General features: G+C 41.7%; 1 protein-coding gene across 7 annotated transcripts in view; it reads left to right on the forward strand.

Annotated features, from left to right (window-relative positions):
• PRDM1 (PR/SET domain 1) overlaps positions 1-16,824 on the forward strand; it is a 125,643-nt gene that overhangs the window by 52,868 nt on the left and 55,951 nt on the right. For 4 of the 7 annotated variants that reach the window (XM_053285047.1, XM_053284809.1, XM_053284721.1 and 1 more), the window contains one exon: positions 6,450-6,497. The exons of the other annotated variants lie outside the window; for them this stretch is intronic. The gene's annotated coding sequence lies outside the window, so the exon portion shown is untranslated. The remainder of the gene's footprint in view (positions 1-6,449; positions 6,498-16,824) is intronic. 7 annotated transcript variants of the gene reach the window in all.

A 16,824-nucleotide genomic window follows, 5' to 3' on the forward strand; every position in this document is an offset into this window, starting at 1 on the left:
CAGTATTCCTTCCCTCATTACATTCAGCTTGGATTTTTGCAATGCTGTCTAGTGGGGCTACCTTTCAAGATGATTTGGAAACTATAATTGGTCCAAAATGTCCACTGCCAGAGTGTGGACTGGAGCCCATCAATCAAACCATTCCCTGGGGTTGTTCTGCTGTGATGCTTTTAATGCATTCTTTGCGAACAAGATCTCCTGTATTCGGGCCGACTTGGACTCCACTATTTCTGCAAGGTCTATGGAGGAGGTGACCAGCAATCCTCCTTGCAGTATTAGGTTGGATCAGTTTCAATCTGTGACTCCTGAGGATGTGGATGAGCTGCTTGGGGCAGTGTGCTTACCACTTGTTCTCTGGATCCTTGACCAACTTGGCTGCTTCTATCTAGCAAAGAGATTGTTGGAGGTAGCCTGGTTAATACCATAAATACATCGCTGAGGGAGGGTAGGGTGCCTCCTTGTCTGATGGAGGCAATGGTTAGAGCACTCCTCAAGAAGCCTTCCCTGATTGGGAATCTCCCTTGGTTGGGCAAGGTGATTGAGAGGGTGGTGGCCGGCCAGCTCCAGGCAGTTTTGGAGGAAACTGATTATCTAGACCCATTTCAAACAGGCCTTAGAGCTGGCTATGGTGTTGAGACAGCCTTGGTCAGCCTGATGGATGACCTTTACCAGGGAACTGACAGAGGGAGTGTGACTCCACTGGTTCTTCTGGATCTCTTGGTGGTGTTCAGTACCATCGACCATGGTCTCCTTCAGGATTGCCTGGGGGAGTTGGGGATAGGGGGCACTGCTTTGCAGTAGTCACGCTCCTATCTCTCAGGTAGATTCCAGATGGTAGAGCTTGGTGACAGTTGCTCGTCAAAACGGAAGCTGTTGTTGTTGTTGTTACATTTATATCCCGCTCTTCCTCTAAGGAGCCCAGAGTGGTGTACTACATACTTAAGTTTCTTTCACAACAGCCCTGTGAAGTAGGCTAGGCTGAGAGAGAAGTGACTGGCCCAGAGTCACCCAGCTAGTATTATGGCTGAATGGGGATTTGAACTTGGGTCTCCCCGGTCCTAGTCTAGCACTCTAACCACTTCCAATGCTTTTCAATATCTAAATGAAACCTCTGGGTGAGGTCATCAGGAGGTTTGGTGCAGGATGTTATCAGTATGCTGATGACATCCAACTCCTTTTCATCTTCAGGAAATGGCACTCATTCTCTAAATGCCTGCCTACAGGCAGTAATGGGCTGGATGAGGGATAACAAATTGAAGCTGAATGCAAACAAGACGGAGGTGCTGATTGTAGGGGTTCAGAATCTGAGGTGTGAGTTAGATCTTCCTGTGCTGGATGGGGTTACACTCCTCCAGAAGGACAGGTGGCGCAGCTTGGGAGTACTCCTGGACCCAGGCCTCACCCTGGTATCTTAGGTGGAGGCCATGACCAGGAGTGCTTTCTATCAACTTCAGCTCATTCAACAGCTGCTCCTATTCCTTGAAGAGGATTACCTCAAAACAGTGCTAACCTCCAGGCTAGACTATTGCAATGCGCTCTGCCTGGGGCTGTGTACATAGTCCGGAAGCTTCAGTTAGTTCAGAATGCGGCAGCCAGATTGGTCTCTGGGGCAACCCGGAGAGACCATATTATGCCTGTTTTGAAACAGTTACACTGGCTGCCGATACGTTTCTGGGCAAAATACAAAGTGCTGGTTATTACCTTTAAAGCCCTGTACAGCTTAGGTCCGAGTTATCTTAGAGAGCGTGTTCTTCTGCATGATCCCCACCGCACGTTAAGGTCATCTAAGGAGGTCCTTCTCCAGTTACCACCGGTACGTCTGGTGGTGACTCAAGGTGGGCCTTTTCTGTAGCTGCTCCTGGGCTATGGAATGCACTCCCTGCAAAAATCCTTAAGTTCATTATTGTCTGTTTGGCCTGGTCTTCCAGGGTTTTTAAATTGTTTTAAATTGTTTTCAGTGTTTGCCCTGGTTTTCCAGGGTTTTTAACTTTGAATGTTTAATTGGTTTTATTCTGATTTTATAGTTTTGATTTTAATTCAGTCAGTCAGTCAGTCTTTATTGTTACGGTCACCGACCAGAACAATTGATTTTAATTAACTGGTTTTGTTTTTATTTTGTTGTAAACTGCCCTGAGCCATTTTTGGAAGGGCGGTTTATAAATTGAATGAATGAATAAATAAATAATAAATAAACCATAGAACCTTGGACCAACTGGTTACTTGTTTCCAGGCAAGTACTGATATTAACCTTAAACCTTTTAATGGATTAGGACTAAGATACTTCAAGAATTGCTGCCTCCTTTATAAACCTGTGCAATCATTTTTAGAAGGCTTTCTTTCTGACCTACTGCCACTGGAGACTTGGGGAGTGGGTACAAGACAGGGCATCTTTGGTGGTAGCTCACTCCTATCTGCAAAGATACATGGGACTCCCTTTCCCCCCATAAATGTATGGGTGTCAATAACTCACCTATTTAAACAAACATCTAATGTTACTAGCTGCTGCTTTTAAAAGTGTTTTATTCTAATGCTGCTACTCTGTAGTGTTTAAATTGTAGTTTTTAAATTGTTAATTGTGTTTTGTTTTAATTGTTTGATTTAATTTAATAATTGTTTGTTTTAATAATTAATAATAACAATTTAATAATTGTTTAATTTAATAATTGTTTTAATTGTTTTAATGATTCTGATATGCTTTTAATATAAAAGGCCAAGAGGAGGATACCCAACAGATTAATGGAAGGCAATAATATACATTGTTCAAATTAACGGCATGTTCTAAAGAACTCTTTTTGGCATGCCCAAGGACTTTTTTACTTTTTCATTGAACAATCAGCTCCTATATCCCACACCTTTTATTTATTTGATTGATTGATTGATTGATTGGTATACTGCCCCTCCAAAAATGGCTCAGGGTAGTTTACAACAAATAAAAATAATTAAAATCAATTAACCGTTAAAATAAAAACTAAATTAATTAAACAATTAAAATCATATTAACATTAAAATCATTTAAAACCAGCATTAAAAATTTAAACCATAAATCTAATTAAAAGACTGGGTGAATAAATGTGTCTTCAGCACTTTTTAAAAAGTTGCTAGAGATGGGGAGGCTCTTATTTCAACAGGGAGCACATTCCAAAGTCCAGGGGCAACAGAGAAGGCCTGTTCGCAAGTAGCCGCCAAGCAAGTTGGCGGCTACTCAAAATCACTAAAATATCACAATCTATTTATTAAAGGCCCCTCCATTTCAAAAGCCATGTAGCAAGGGAGGCTGTTCAAAAAACACAAATCCAAAGCTCTCTTTATGTGTGGATCTAATAATGCATTTCTTTGGATCGCAAACATACAACTGCAATCCTGAAACCTTTGCTCCAGACAAAACTTACTGAGGTGAATCACTCACACATGGTTACATCTAGTTTATATTACTGCAGTGTGGTCTACAGGGGCTGCCCTTGAAGACTGTTTCGAAGGTTCCTCTGGTCCAAAATGCTACTCTAAAGATGCTTGTGAGTGCTAGTCACTTCACTTAATCCCATCCTGCAACTTTACTGATTGCTAGTTTTCTACTGGACCACTTTAAAAGTTTGACCTTTCAAACCTCTAATTGGCTTAGGGTTGGGGTATCTGTTGGATGACATTCACTCATACAGATCTGCCAGTGGTGTCTGTTCTGAATCACAGGCCCTGGTCTTGGCCCTTCCACTGACTCAGATTTATTTGGCAGGGACCAGGGACAGAGCTTTTTTCCTTGTGGCCCATTGACTTTGGAATGTCCTCCTTGGAAGAGTTTTGTCAGACCTCCTCTCTTAGGAATTATAAGAAGGATTTAAAGTCCCTTCTCTTCAGAGTGGCTTATTAATATTTGAACTTACTGCCTGTAACATTTTGATCTATTGATTTTAAAGTTGCTTTTAATAGGATTCCACTTTGTAGACCTATTGTTTATACTGCTTTGTTACCTGTTTAATTTTATTCTTAAGTTTGGATTGTTGTTATTACAAGCTTTCTCAAGCAGCATTGTGGTGGAGGGGTAGGATATAAATATTCTAAATAAATAAATAGGACTCCTAAAGATATAATAAGCATTGAAGGCCTGCAGTTCTAGCATTTGGTAGCTGATAGAGTTTTTTCCTTTCTAAATACACATTTGTTGGTTTATTTTATTAACTTTACATGCAGGGCGTAGCAAGGTTGGAGTGGGCCCAGAGACAAGATTTTAGAATGGGCCTCCCTCCCACTCACTGAAGCTCAGCTCATGAAGTAAATAAATCTTAAGAGGCTGAATAGTGGTAACAAAAAGCATAGTATGTGTGTATATATATATGCTTTTATATAACCTATGTGCCTTATATAACCTATGTATATATAGCCTATGCGCCACAATAGAACATCATACTAAATTATTTTTTTAAAGGTTTTGTAAATTGTGGACGATGCAAGTCATTTAATGGTACTAGAGAAAGACATGCTGTTCTGGTAGCTCCAGGTCTCAACACTCACGTCAGTTTCGGAGGATGAATACAACTGAAGGAAGCCCGGGCGGGTGCGCGGCTGGGGAAGTCAGTCATGTGACTTGCCTCTAGGGGGCCCCCCAAGGCAGTGGTTCCCCAGACAACTGTCTCCCCTTGCCCTATTATAGTTACGCCCCTGTTTACATGCCATCTTATAAATAACATTAGGGACCAGATGTGACAACTCTGCTTTTATGTATTATTGTTCCTCTAGTATTTAAATAATCATTAGCTCCCTCAAGTGCCTTGACAAGAATTCAATAATAAATAAATATTCTTAGGATTGCTTACACAGTAAACATGAAACAAAAAATAGGCACAACAATAAAACAATACAAACAGTGCATAAAAACAGTACTAACATCTTGGTTAAACCTTTTGAAAAATAAAAAGGTCTTTGCCTAAGAGAGAGTAGACACCAGGCTAGTGGAGAGAGAGTGAGTTCCATAATAGGGATCCCACATCTTCTTTCCTTCCAGTCATCGCCCTTCTCACCTCTGACCAGCAGAAGCAGCTGGAAGAGGGCTTTCATTGATGACCTCGGCCCACAGACCGGCTGATGTACATGTTCCTGCAGGTGCATAGACTCTAAGCTCTGTAAGCTTCTGTAGGTAAGCACCAGTTGTGCTTAGGAACAAACCAGAAGCACTTTACCAAAGTGTTCTTCAGTCAAAATGGAAAAGAGAAAATGTTTACAAGATTCTATCTGAAACCATATTTTGTTATATACTTAGGGGTGAGCGGTAAAGAAATATTGCCTCAAAACACTGTTTGGATAAGAATAATCTTGTTATTGGTTACAAGGTTAAGATTATTCATGAAATCCATTTGGGGTGAAAAGGGGTTCTTTACTAACATGTTTATGAGGGTGGGTTTTTAAAATCAGTTTCAGCGTACTTTCAAATATTTACAATGCTTTGCCTTTGTGGAAAGTACACATGATCTCAAACTCTCATAGACCAAAGTAGTAATGCTAAAGATTATCTGGAGTACAAAGGTTATGAACTGCATTCTAAAAAGTCAGCAGTATGGGTGTCTAATGGGCACGTAACAAAGTTGCCAGATTCAGCATGGGACAGGGGCTTCTGCACACTGTCTAAGAGTCTGTAGAAATTAGACTTTCAGCAGATGCATTAGCTCTCATTATAGTGCTACAGTGATTAGTGGTTGCACATGCTGATACTCTTGACAGCTTTTTTGAAGGCCTTCTGGGCTAGAAAGTACAACATATAAATTTCAAAACAAAACAAAACAAAAAATAATAAAATAAAATAATAATAAAAAAATAACAACAAAAATTGCCTTTCAATCATACTGCTGTTGGCTGATTTCAGAATCTCAGTCTGTCCTAACAGAAGATTATATGCAAGGGATCTCACTTGAAAAAGTTATGTCAGAATGGAAATCCTTTTCACAAAAAAAGTGTCACTGTTAGTAGAAACTTGCAGTCATGTGCTTTTATTTTTAGTTAAAAGTCCCCCTCCCGCCAGGTTTCACATTCGAGAAAACTAAGGCTGGGCAACCAAGGACTAATTCTTAAGGGCCCACCTCGTGTCTCCCAGAAACTGCCAATATCTGTTTGTTGAGTGATGCAACAGTTTGCTGATTAAACAGTTCGCCAGAGTGTTTGGAGCAAAAACTGTGGACATTTAACCAATTGAACAATTTATTGCTGTACTGGAAGGATTTAGTTGGTGTTTATTAACTAACCTTCCTGCTATGTTTACTAACCTGTCATGGGAATAACCCTTGGGCCCTGACTTTTAATTTTTAGATGTTCCATAGGTAGTATTGACACTTCAGTTGTCAGTAGTCAAGGTCAGGACTTTACTTAATCCTATTTTTCAAATTCAACATAATTGCCAGGTCCACCACTCCCACCCCCAGTATATATTTGCAAATCTAAGACGGAGACTTTTCCTATCTCTTTAGAAAAACAGCTCCTGTTGCCTTAGACAGAAAGGAAACATGGCTTGAAAGGTAATGTAAAAATTCAGTCTGCCTCACTTTGTTATAAATTTTGTTAATAAATTTTGTCACTGCTTCCGTCTCCATCAGCATTGAAGTGGACTTGTAACTAGGAGAATTGCATTATTGCTGTGTCCTGCAGCAGGAGCTCCAAAGAATTGTCTAAGGCACACTTTCACTTCTAACACAGATCTATTCAATACATTCTAGTGGCAATACCAGGCCATTGCTCCCCCACCTGCCCAACATGCACACGCGCACACACAGAGCTGTTTAACTAGAGCTAATTGCCATTCCTAAAGTGTGATTAGCAGGGATATTAATTTATGGTTGACAAGTGTGAAAATTGGTTTATTCTAGTTCATTCAAAAGACACCAAATCTGAACAACCATGTATAAATTGGAATGATTTGTCTCTTTAAACTTGCATGGGATGTGTCAGAACTGAATAGCTCATTTTTGCGTGGCCTGTTGGTGTTACAGAACACAAAGATGTTCCATGTTGCCATAATGATTGGAATACAAAGTGGAGATCATTTTTGCTTTAAAAAATAATTAACCACAGGACTGTATTGTCTCTTATTTTGTCTTCATCTATTTAATGTTATAAACTGCCAAAAATAAGACATTCACATTCTTAAGCTAGTTGTCTAGTACAAAATACCATTTAGATATACTGAGTGCTTTAAAAACATCCAGAGTGTTATAAATCAGTATCACTTATTTACACTAGTAGTGGATTTGATCTTGTGGGATTGACAATAAAATGAGGATGAACTGAATTGCTGAAAAGAGTTCCATTTGTATTTTCAAGCTGGTGCTGATCAGGGTTCCCTCTAACAGAGATTCCCAGATGTTGTTGACTCCCAGAATCCCCAAGCAAAACCCATCACAGCTGGGGATTCTGGGAGCTGTAGTCAACAACATCTGGGAATCCCTGTTAGAGGCAACACTGGTGCTGATAGTAAATTGTATGTACTAGAAATGGTAAAAATTCCAGGAATTGTTTAAACTATGAGGGCAACCATTTTTCCCATTGGTGGTGGTGTAGCAATACATTCAGGTGTTCTGTTAAATATAATCATGTTAAAATTAATAAAAAATAACCATGCACACTACTCTGAGCTCCTAGGAGGAAGAGTGGGATCTAAATGAAATAAATTTAAATTAAATTAAATTAATAAGATGTAATTGTAGACTGCCCAAGGATGTAAAATTTGGGTGATGCACCAATATAATAAATAAATAGTCTATTATTCTTATATACAAGATTACTATTTACTTTGAACACTTGCATAAAATGAGTCAGGTTTATTTTGGCATCTTCAAACAAACATTACCTTGGAAGGTTGTTTAATTTATTGTGGCTGAGCTAGTTCTGTCTCCACAGGACTTCAGCCTTGGGGATTCAACTGAATCAGACAACAGAGAAATCAAAGAGGCAGCACATCTGTTCACTTTCTCCTAAGCCTAGAGCCCCATTTCTGGGGGAGTACATGCTCGGTATACTTCACACACTAATTTCTTTTTTTGCCAGGATGAAAGTTTCTGGTCGCCATTCCTAACTGGGCACTCTCCTGGTACCAAAACAGGTACCTGGTAGACAGAAAATGAGCTCCTGAACCCTGCACCACATTCCCCACTCCTCCCCACTCAGCTCCAGGTAGCTTCACTCCACCAGCACTACTGACTCTGCCATCTTCCTTTCCCATGTGTGGCACCACAGTGGCTCATGGGATAGTGATACAGGGGCATGGCAGAGCAGGCTTGACCTTCGTGTCTTGTGGTCTGCAGCCCCAGTGCACCTCTGTGCTTCCTTGCCTTACTGCAGCTACATTTCTTTCCCCTCCACCTGCACCAGCACAGTCATGTGCCGCACTTGGCTGCCCAGAGCAGCGCGGGCCATTGGCCATGCAGCACAGCCACCTCCAGCCCCAGGGACATTCTGAGATAATTTAAGGGGCCCTCAGTGGTGTGGGTGTCTGGATTTCTGCCCAGAAGTCCAGTCCAAAGGATGCCTCTGATCAGCTTACCCGAGAGAGTGCCTTGCCCCATATGTCCCATCTCAGACCTTAAGATCTTCACACCTTAATTTGTTCCCTCGTTATCTATAGATTTTCAAACATTTGTTAGTTTATTTCCCTTGGTCAAGAAAATGGTGTGAGTAAGATGCTATGAGATATGAAGATCTTTTATGCGTGGAAGACTCCCATATTGGTCTAAGCTGGTATTTGGCCCAACCTAAACATATTTTGTATTCTTCAGTATTTGAAAGTATATTTCCAAAATCAAGTCCCAAGAATGTTGCTTTTCTCGTAATTCAGTGAAACACAGTAGCAGTCCTGTGATTGCTGGCATTCATGGCTGACATCTGAAATGCCGGTGCAGCAGTGTTGTGTTCCAGAAGACTAAAGCTACATCAGCACACGTGGAGGTGGGGACAATCTCCCTTTCTTCCACAGCTGCCTTCACCACCAAAAGTATATCCCTGAGCTTCAGGGGCATATTTTCAGGTAGCACAGGCAGCTGCAGAAGGAAGGGGAAAGAGATTTTTCACTCAATGTGTGTCAGCGCAGCCTTTGTCTGGAATGCACCACTGCTGCACCCGTGCTTCTTTAGTCAGGCTGCCAGCCTAAGTGGATCTGAGAGACTTGCAACAGCATGCAGCAGAATGGAGTGCAACAGCATTTTAAATATACTTAAGAACAAAACAAAATGTTTCACTTACCATGCTGAGAAAAAACAGCAAAAAATAAAAAATCATGTGTTTTTTGTCTTCAGTTTTCCCACAAGATATCCAATTTTCGTTTACTGCAATGGAGAAAAAGTAAAATGCTTGGATTTCTTTCCCAGATCCCACCCTTCTCCTGCCTTCACATCTCTAGGATTTATCCTTAGAACTAGACAAGGAAATTTTTTATTTCCTCCTTTAGGGACTTTCACAGTGCAAGAAGAAAAGACAAAGCCTACCCCAAAGACATACATCTGTTTTACATAAAATAAATGCATTTAGGAGTGTGATAAATTGCTGAAAGATTATCTTGATACTGAGAATATGCAGTTTATTTACTTTATAATTATCTAGGGTTTGCTTTTGAGTATCTCTCTATAATTTTCACTAGTCAGTTAGAGCAGTATGCTAAGACATCAATTGCTAGGACATCCTCCCCTCCAATTCCGGAAGGAAGACAAGAAACAAGTTGTGGAGTAAACTAGGCCAAAATGTAATTAAGCATCTGCAGTAGTTGTATTAACAAAACTCCTAAATATCCCAACTTCCTATCCCAGTGCTGGCCAATCTGTTACTGATCTTCAGAGAAGCAAGATTCCAATCTCTGGCCTTCCCACTCTCAATACAAGTTATTCCACTTGACTCCTGAAGTGCAAGCAGCAATATAGGAAGATGCTGCATCATCTCATACTGCGTGGGAGGAGGCGATGGTAAACCCCTCCTGTATTCTACCAAAAACAACCACAGGGCTCTGTGGTTGCCAGGAGTCAACACCAACTGGACGGCACAACTTTAACTTTACCTTGAAGTGCAACTCAGCAGGAGCAGTCCCATTTACATTTCCCTGAAGTCCCAAACCTCCTCAAGTAAATTTCTCTCATGAACCTGGCAAAAAAGCCCACAATTATATCTCATAGATTCCACCTATGTTTTGGATTGTGTTGTGGCCAAGGTTTCACAGTATACCCTTGGTCTGGCCTCACCCTCCTCCTCCTCTTCTCGTAACTGCTGGCTTGGTGCTCAGGCTTGGCCTGTCCCTTTCTCAGCCTGACTGACAGGTTCAACAGCCAAGGAAGAGCTATTGCTGAGCATCAACTGGCCACAAAACACCTGTCTGGATTGGAACCCTGGGGAGCTGCTTCCAGTCAATGTAGATAAGACTGTGCTTGATGGATACTGTCTGAGATGGAGGAATCCAAATAAGGCAGCTTCCTTTCCTCCCTCTCTGCTTTTAATGAGATACAAATTTATGCAGGGTTACCATATAACCACATTATTCATAATCTCCAGTAGCCCTATTCGCTTATCCCTGATCTTTTCAATTTGCAAAAGATGCATTGTTTCTTAGCTTTCCTAGCAAATGAATACACACATCTAACCAGACTGTGGTCATGCTTAGAAAAGCCAATTCTAATGACATGCCATTGAACCTAAAGAATTAGTGATTAACTTTACCTCAGCACCAGAACTAGATTATTCTTAGCTAGAATGTGGAGGGCATGGAGGAGAGCTGTCCTTGTGGTAGCAAGCATGAATTAGTCCCTTTGCTAAGCAGGGTCCACCCTAGTCTGCATTTGAATGGGAGAGTAATTGTAAACACTGTAAGATATTCACCTTAGGGGATGGAGTCACTCTGGGGAAAGCATCTGTATGCTTGTGTGCAGAAGATTCTAAGTTCTCTCCCTGGCATCTCCGAAACAGGGCTGAGAGAGACTCCTGTGTCTAATCTTGGAGAAGCCACTTCCCGTCTGTGTAGGCAGTACTGAGCAAGATGGACCAAGGATCTGACTCGGTATTAGGCAGCTTCCTATCTGTCTAATCATGTTTGGTTGCTGACATTCTTATCCCCACTGGCATGGCAAACAGCTGCTTCTACAATGTTTACATTTAATTTATTTTCAAAACAAATATTTCATATATGAATTCTAGGCACCTTACAAGAGATTACATTGTGTCCTGCCGGGCTGATTAATACTAGTATCCTGCAAAGACCCAGAACGTAATCCTCCATTTCTCCAGAAGTACCAGAGCTTGGGGCCATTCATATGACCTACTGGGCAGACAGGGGAAGGCTTCACAAACCTTGCCTTCCCGTCAGACGATCATCCTGCGCTTTGTGGAAGTGCGGAGCATGCTTCCACATGATCCATGCTGCTCCGTGCAGTGCAGAGCAGGGCGGATTGCTCTGAAGCCAGGACTCATTATCCTGCCCTCTGGGTATCCCACAAGGCAACGCACACTGAGTGTGGTACATGGGGGGATTCTCCTAGGGGACAGGCTCTAGGCCCCCATCTCTGTGTCAACGCAAGCTACAAGAAGCCCACATTAACCCATGATTCCAGCAGTCGGGATAAGGGTGTTTGCGCCCTTAACCTCAGCTAAGAGCTGGGCTTTGGTGTTGGGTTTAGCACCATGTTGCTGCCGGGACCCACATGGATTCCAGCAGTTCCCATGGGCAGCCACCTAAGCCTGAGCTTGGCTGCACATGAGAACAGCTTTGTTGTGTCCAGAAAAGTCAGGAGGATAAAGCCTCTTTTGACCATTTAACCACAACCACTGCAACTGAGACTGCCTGACTCGATGTGGCTTTTTCACACAACAGTTCAAAGAGGCCTGGACATGTATTACTAGCTATTACTCTTCTGTTTTCTTTGCTTGCTTTTTCTTCATTCAGTTCTTCTATATGACTGGATTTTGCTGACCCTCCCCCCTTCCTTTCCTTTTGCTTCTATTATGGGGGTTCTCATTCTTTTGTATCCTCCCTCCCTCTTTTTCTTTTAAGAAACACCTTACCTAACATTTTTTCTTGTTTTAGCTCCCTTAATATTTTTCTGTCCTTCCTTCTTGTGCCCTGTCAATACTTAGACTATATGTCTTCAGGCACAGCGTGTTTTTTAATTACTGCGAAGTACAGGTTGAATATCCCTTATCCGGACACCCGAAATCCGGAATGCTCCAAAATCTGGAGACCACGCCATAACAACAACAAAAGCAACGCCTCAACTCATTTTAAAAATTCAGTCAAGCTGCCTCCCTCAGGGCCAGGGCCATCCCGCCGCTGCCTCCCTCAGGGCCAGGCCAGGTCATCCCGCCACCGCCCGCCCCCCGGCGCCTCCCACCTCCTCCGCTTGCCTCTTCAGCCATCCACCTCCTCACCGCCACATTATTTCTCGTGAGAGTTCTGCCCGTACCCTGTACTGTATATAGAAGACTCCAAAATCCGGAAAAGTCCAAAATCTGGAACACTGCTGGTCCCAAGCAGTCCGGATTAGGGGTACTCGACCTGTATTTAGTTTACTTGGGTGGGGTGGGCGGGGTTACATTTATATCTTGCTTTTCCTCCAAGGAACCCAGAGTGCTGTATATGGTTGTTTGTTTTCACAACAGCCCTGTGAGGAAGGCTAGGCTGAGAGATATGCAACTGGCAAGTGCTTATGAATGTTGGTGACAATAATGTATCTTTGTAGAGGTAACAGAGTCCACAACTGAAAGAACAAAAAATCTGACAGTATGAAAATTTGATTTGCTTGTTCAACAGCAGGGAGAGCAGACTATGTGACTTGTTCTTTACAAATGTGTACATGTGTGAGCCAAACTCCTTCTGGGTTTGGGAGGAAAGCTCTTACATCTGCTATTGTTGTTAGGCCCTGTTCTCAGCCTCCCCACTGATAGGGATCCTCCGGCGGTTGGAGGCCCAGTCTACCCGCCGGCAGGGGCCGAGGCCGGGTAGACCAGGCCTCTGGGAGAAGTGAAGCTCGCGCGTGCGGCGTGCGCTTGCGCAGAAGGCTCGTCGGAGCCTTTTTTTTTGAGCAGCAACTGAAGGGGCGGCAGGGAGGGATCCTGCCGCCCCAATTTCTACAATAATTACGAGAACTGGAGGGGGCAAAGCGGCGGGAGGGGTAAGTAAACCCTCCCCCGCCCTTAAAGGAACCCCCTCCATCCGGACCGGACCGCAGCTGTGCGGTTCTGTGCACACCCCTACCCACTGATATAGATAGGGCCTCTTCAGTAGTGGCCCCCCACTTTTGGAATACTCTCCCAGAGGTGCTTGGCCAATTTCCCTCTTCAATTTGTTTTAACAAGAATTTGAAAACCCCTCCTTATTAAATAAGCTTATTAAAATTAATAAATTTATTATTTATTATTTGATTTTAATTGGATATCCAGGTTTAATCTCTTTCAGTCCTGTATATTTTATCTTAGGAACATCGGAAGCTGCCATATACTGAGTCAGACCATTGGTCTATCTAGCTCAGTGTTGTCTTCACAGACTGGCAGCAGCTTTTCCAAGGTTGCAGACAGGAATCTCTCTCAGCCCTATCTTGGAGATGCTGCCAGGGAGGGAACTTGGAACCTTCTGCTCTTCCCAGAGCGGCTCCCTCCCCTGAGGGGAATATCTTACAGTGCTCACACTTCTAGTCTCCCATTCATATGCAACCAGGGCAGACCCTGCTTAGCTAACGGGACAAGTCATGCTTGCTACCACAAGAACAGCTCTCCTCTCTTGCTGGTTTTGTTTTTATGTTTTGTTTAATTATTCTTTATTAGAAATATAGAAAATAAATAACACCATTATGCATAGTAATAATAAGGATTAAAACTAGGATGCCATCTATACAAGGACATTTTCTACTATGTGGAAGATTTGACAATACAGTATTTGACCAAGTTCAAGTTACAAGTGGCTAAATGACTGCTATTCCAGTTTACAATGCTTGTATTAACTCCCTATCCAAACAATTCACACCTGCTTTGGATGTTGCCTTAATCCTAAATGAATACATGCTAAATTTTGCCAAAACTCTGTTCTGGCTCTTAATTGTTTTGAAGGTGCACTCTTCCAGTGCAACATTGTTCAAAACATTTCCCCAAGTTTTTTGAGGTTCTAACCCTGTAAATAATACTGTGCCTTAGTGCCGATAGATTTGGCAACTTCTTTTGTTAGCGGGTCTCCTTTGCCCCTTTTAACAACGGCATGATAAGCAAAAATTCAATGCTGAACCTTTTCCTGGTATGGATGTTCAGTATGGGAAGAATCAACACCTAAATTTCTAAATTTCTGCCGATCATGTAGAAGGCTCAGGGACCCTTTCAGAATAATATAATGTAGTAAAATTATCTCTCTGTCTTTACTGCTGGAGGGAAGCAAGTCTATAAGTCACAGTTGAGAATGGAATAATAGATTATCCAGACCTACTTTTGAAAAGTCAGAAAACGATAGCAAAGGAAATGCAAATGTAGATGGATTAAACTCCAAAAGGGTGGATGGGGTTCTTCTTTACAGTGGAAAGGATGGAAGACTCCTTGGTCACTTCAGCTGTTGTGCAAAGGTGTTTTCCAGAGGGGCATTTCCTGATGGGACTGAGGCAAAGAACTTTAAAACTTTGTCTGTAGGTCAGTCAGAGGTCATTGTAAATTGAACTCAGCATCTTTGATGGGTGAGAGTGAAGGGAGGAAGCTCAGTCAGGATATAAAATAACTTTTCTGTATCTTAGAAAGATTGTCTGTATAATGTTATTTCTGTAAAACTAGCTGGTTGGGGTATGCTTAAAAGAAGTTATTTCTGAGTGGATGATGGGGGATTATATGTCTTCAGTGCCAAAGAAAGATCTCAGTGGTTCTACAGAGTAGTTATCTGTGAAGGAAGTACAACTACAATCTCTGTTGTTGTTTTTTAAGTTGTAAGAGAATGAAATGTATAGAACACAAATTTAAACTTCAAAGTCAGAAGCTAGAAAGAACTGCGATGTGATTGATGTTTTCATACACTTTTTACAACATAGATCAGCATATGGCCCCATAGACTACACTGTTTCCAAAGTGTTTTTGAACACGTTTTTGGGGCCATGTTAGAATTCTGAAAATGAAAAACCATGTTCGATGCTTGCATAAATCATTGTCCAGATAATTTGCAAAAACCTAAATGATTGGCAAAAAGGGACAGTGGCAGCAGCAGAAAAACAAGTGGATGGAGGGAGGAGTGAAATAGATTCCTAGGAGGCAGCTCTGTCTTGCATATTAAACCTTCCCAAACAGAACATCCCTATATTACACATTAAAACATGCCCATCCTAAACATATTTACTGAGAATTTAACACATTTAAATAAGATTTACAACCAATTAAACTGCAGCCGTAATTAAAATGTTGATTTATAGAAATTATCTTTAACAATTTGTTTTATGAGATCGTTTTTATTGTGTGTTGTGGAATTTTAATTTGTTTTTACTTAATTTTGTGCACCACCTAGAGATGTACATATCAGGTGATATAGAAATACGATAAATAAATATGCAACACAACTTACAGTGCTTCTTTCAGAACTAAGCAAGCTGCTCACCTTATTCTAAAAATATGGGTTGGCAACACCGTACAGTTAGGTTTAAGGTATGATATTATTGTGCCTCAGAATGGGAGCTATAGCAGTTAGATTTAAGTAAAAACACTTTATGGGAAAATGAATGGTGCAAACCATTCATTATAATTTTATTCTCTACTAGTGTAAGATTGCAATTTATTCTGTGTTGCCTTACACTTGTGAGCCCTTCCAACCAGAAATACTGGTAAAGCAGAGCATTTGAGTGCCTCATTTCTTCCTATCCGTCTTGAAAATGAGTGTGGCTACATGGCTGGGTTTGAACCTGAATATATATATCCATTTTCAATCCCATTTCTCAGTCTCGGAGTGACAAAACATACTGCACTGTATTATATTTTGCCTCTCTCCTACTACCACCACCACTACCCCTGAAAACTGATGAGAGGCTCAAGCTGGGTTTAATCCTTGAAACTCAGAGAGTTTGCTTATAACATTTCTTGTGACCTTCTTCCAAGGAACTCAGTGCCGTGTACATGATCTCTCCCATTTTATCCTCACAACAACCCTGTACTACTGTAGGCTGAGAGAAAGTGGCTGGCTCAAGGTAGAATTGTGCATGGACATGGCTACCAAATATCACTCCAGTATCTCTGTTTATTGGTGGTATTGTGATCAGTAGGATTATCGTGTTAAAAATAAAGAGACTTTATTTCTTTTGGTTTAACTTAACCATTGACTTAACCATGAGTCTCACTTTGCTTAGCCAATAAAGCAAAGGTGATAGTAGATGCCACTGTTGCAATGGCTGGCAGGTTCCACATCATTACGAGGGGGGAGCAAGAACTATGTCCCTCAAAGAGAGGCTGCTGTGGGGCTCCGCCAAAGGCTTGCTGCACAGCTAATTGCACATTTGATTTTTGCTGCTCTCCCCTCCCTCCAAAAGTACTATTTGGTTTCATAGCCCTCGGGAACATATTTCTAGAAGTCAAAAACATATTTCTTGGAGCAGAAGGAGAGCAGCGAAAATCATCCTGCCCCCTGTGCATGCAGTCAGCTGTGTGGCAAGCCTTTAGATGGGCTCCACAGCCACTACTCTGTGAGGGGCACAGCTCTTGCTCTGTCCTCGTAACACTGCGAAACATGTTGGGTAGTGCTTTAATTCAGATATAGAAGTTCAGTAGATGAAGGAAATGAGCAAATTGTACCATTGCAAAAAAAATTGTATGACATTAGTATTAGTGGTGTGAGATGAGGACATATTTTCAGTAAAAATAACCCATTAAGCATGA

Source organism: Hemicordylus capensis, chromosome 1 (assembly GCF_027244095.1).
Source record: "Hemicordylus capensis ecotype Gifberg chromosome 1, rHemCap1.1.pri, whole genome shotgun sequence".
NCBI lineage: Eukaryota > Metazoa > Chordata > Lepidosauria > Squamata > Cordylidae > Hemicordylus > Hemicordylus capensis.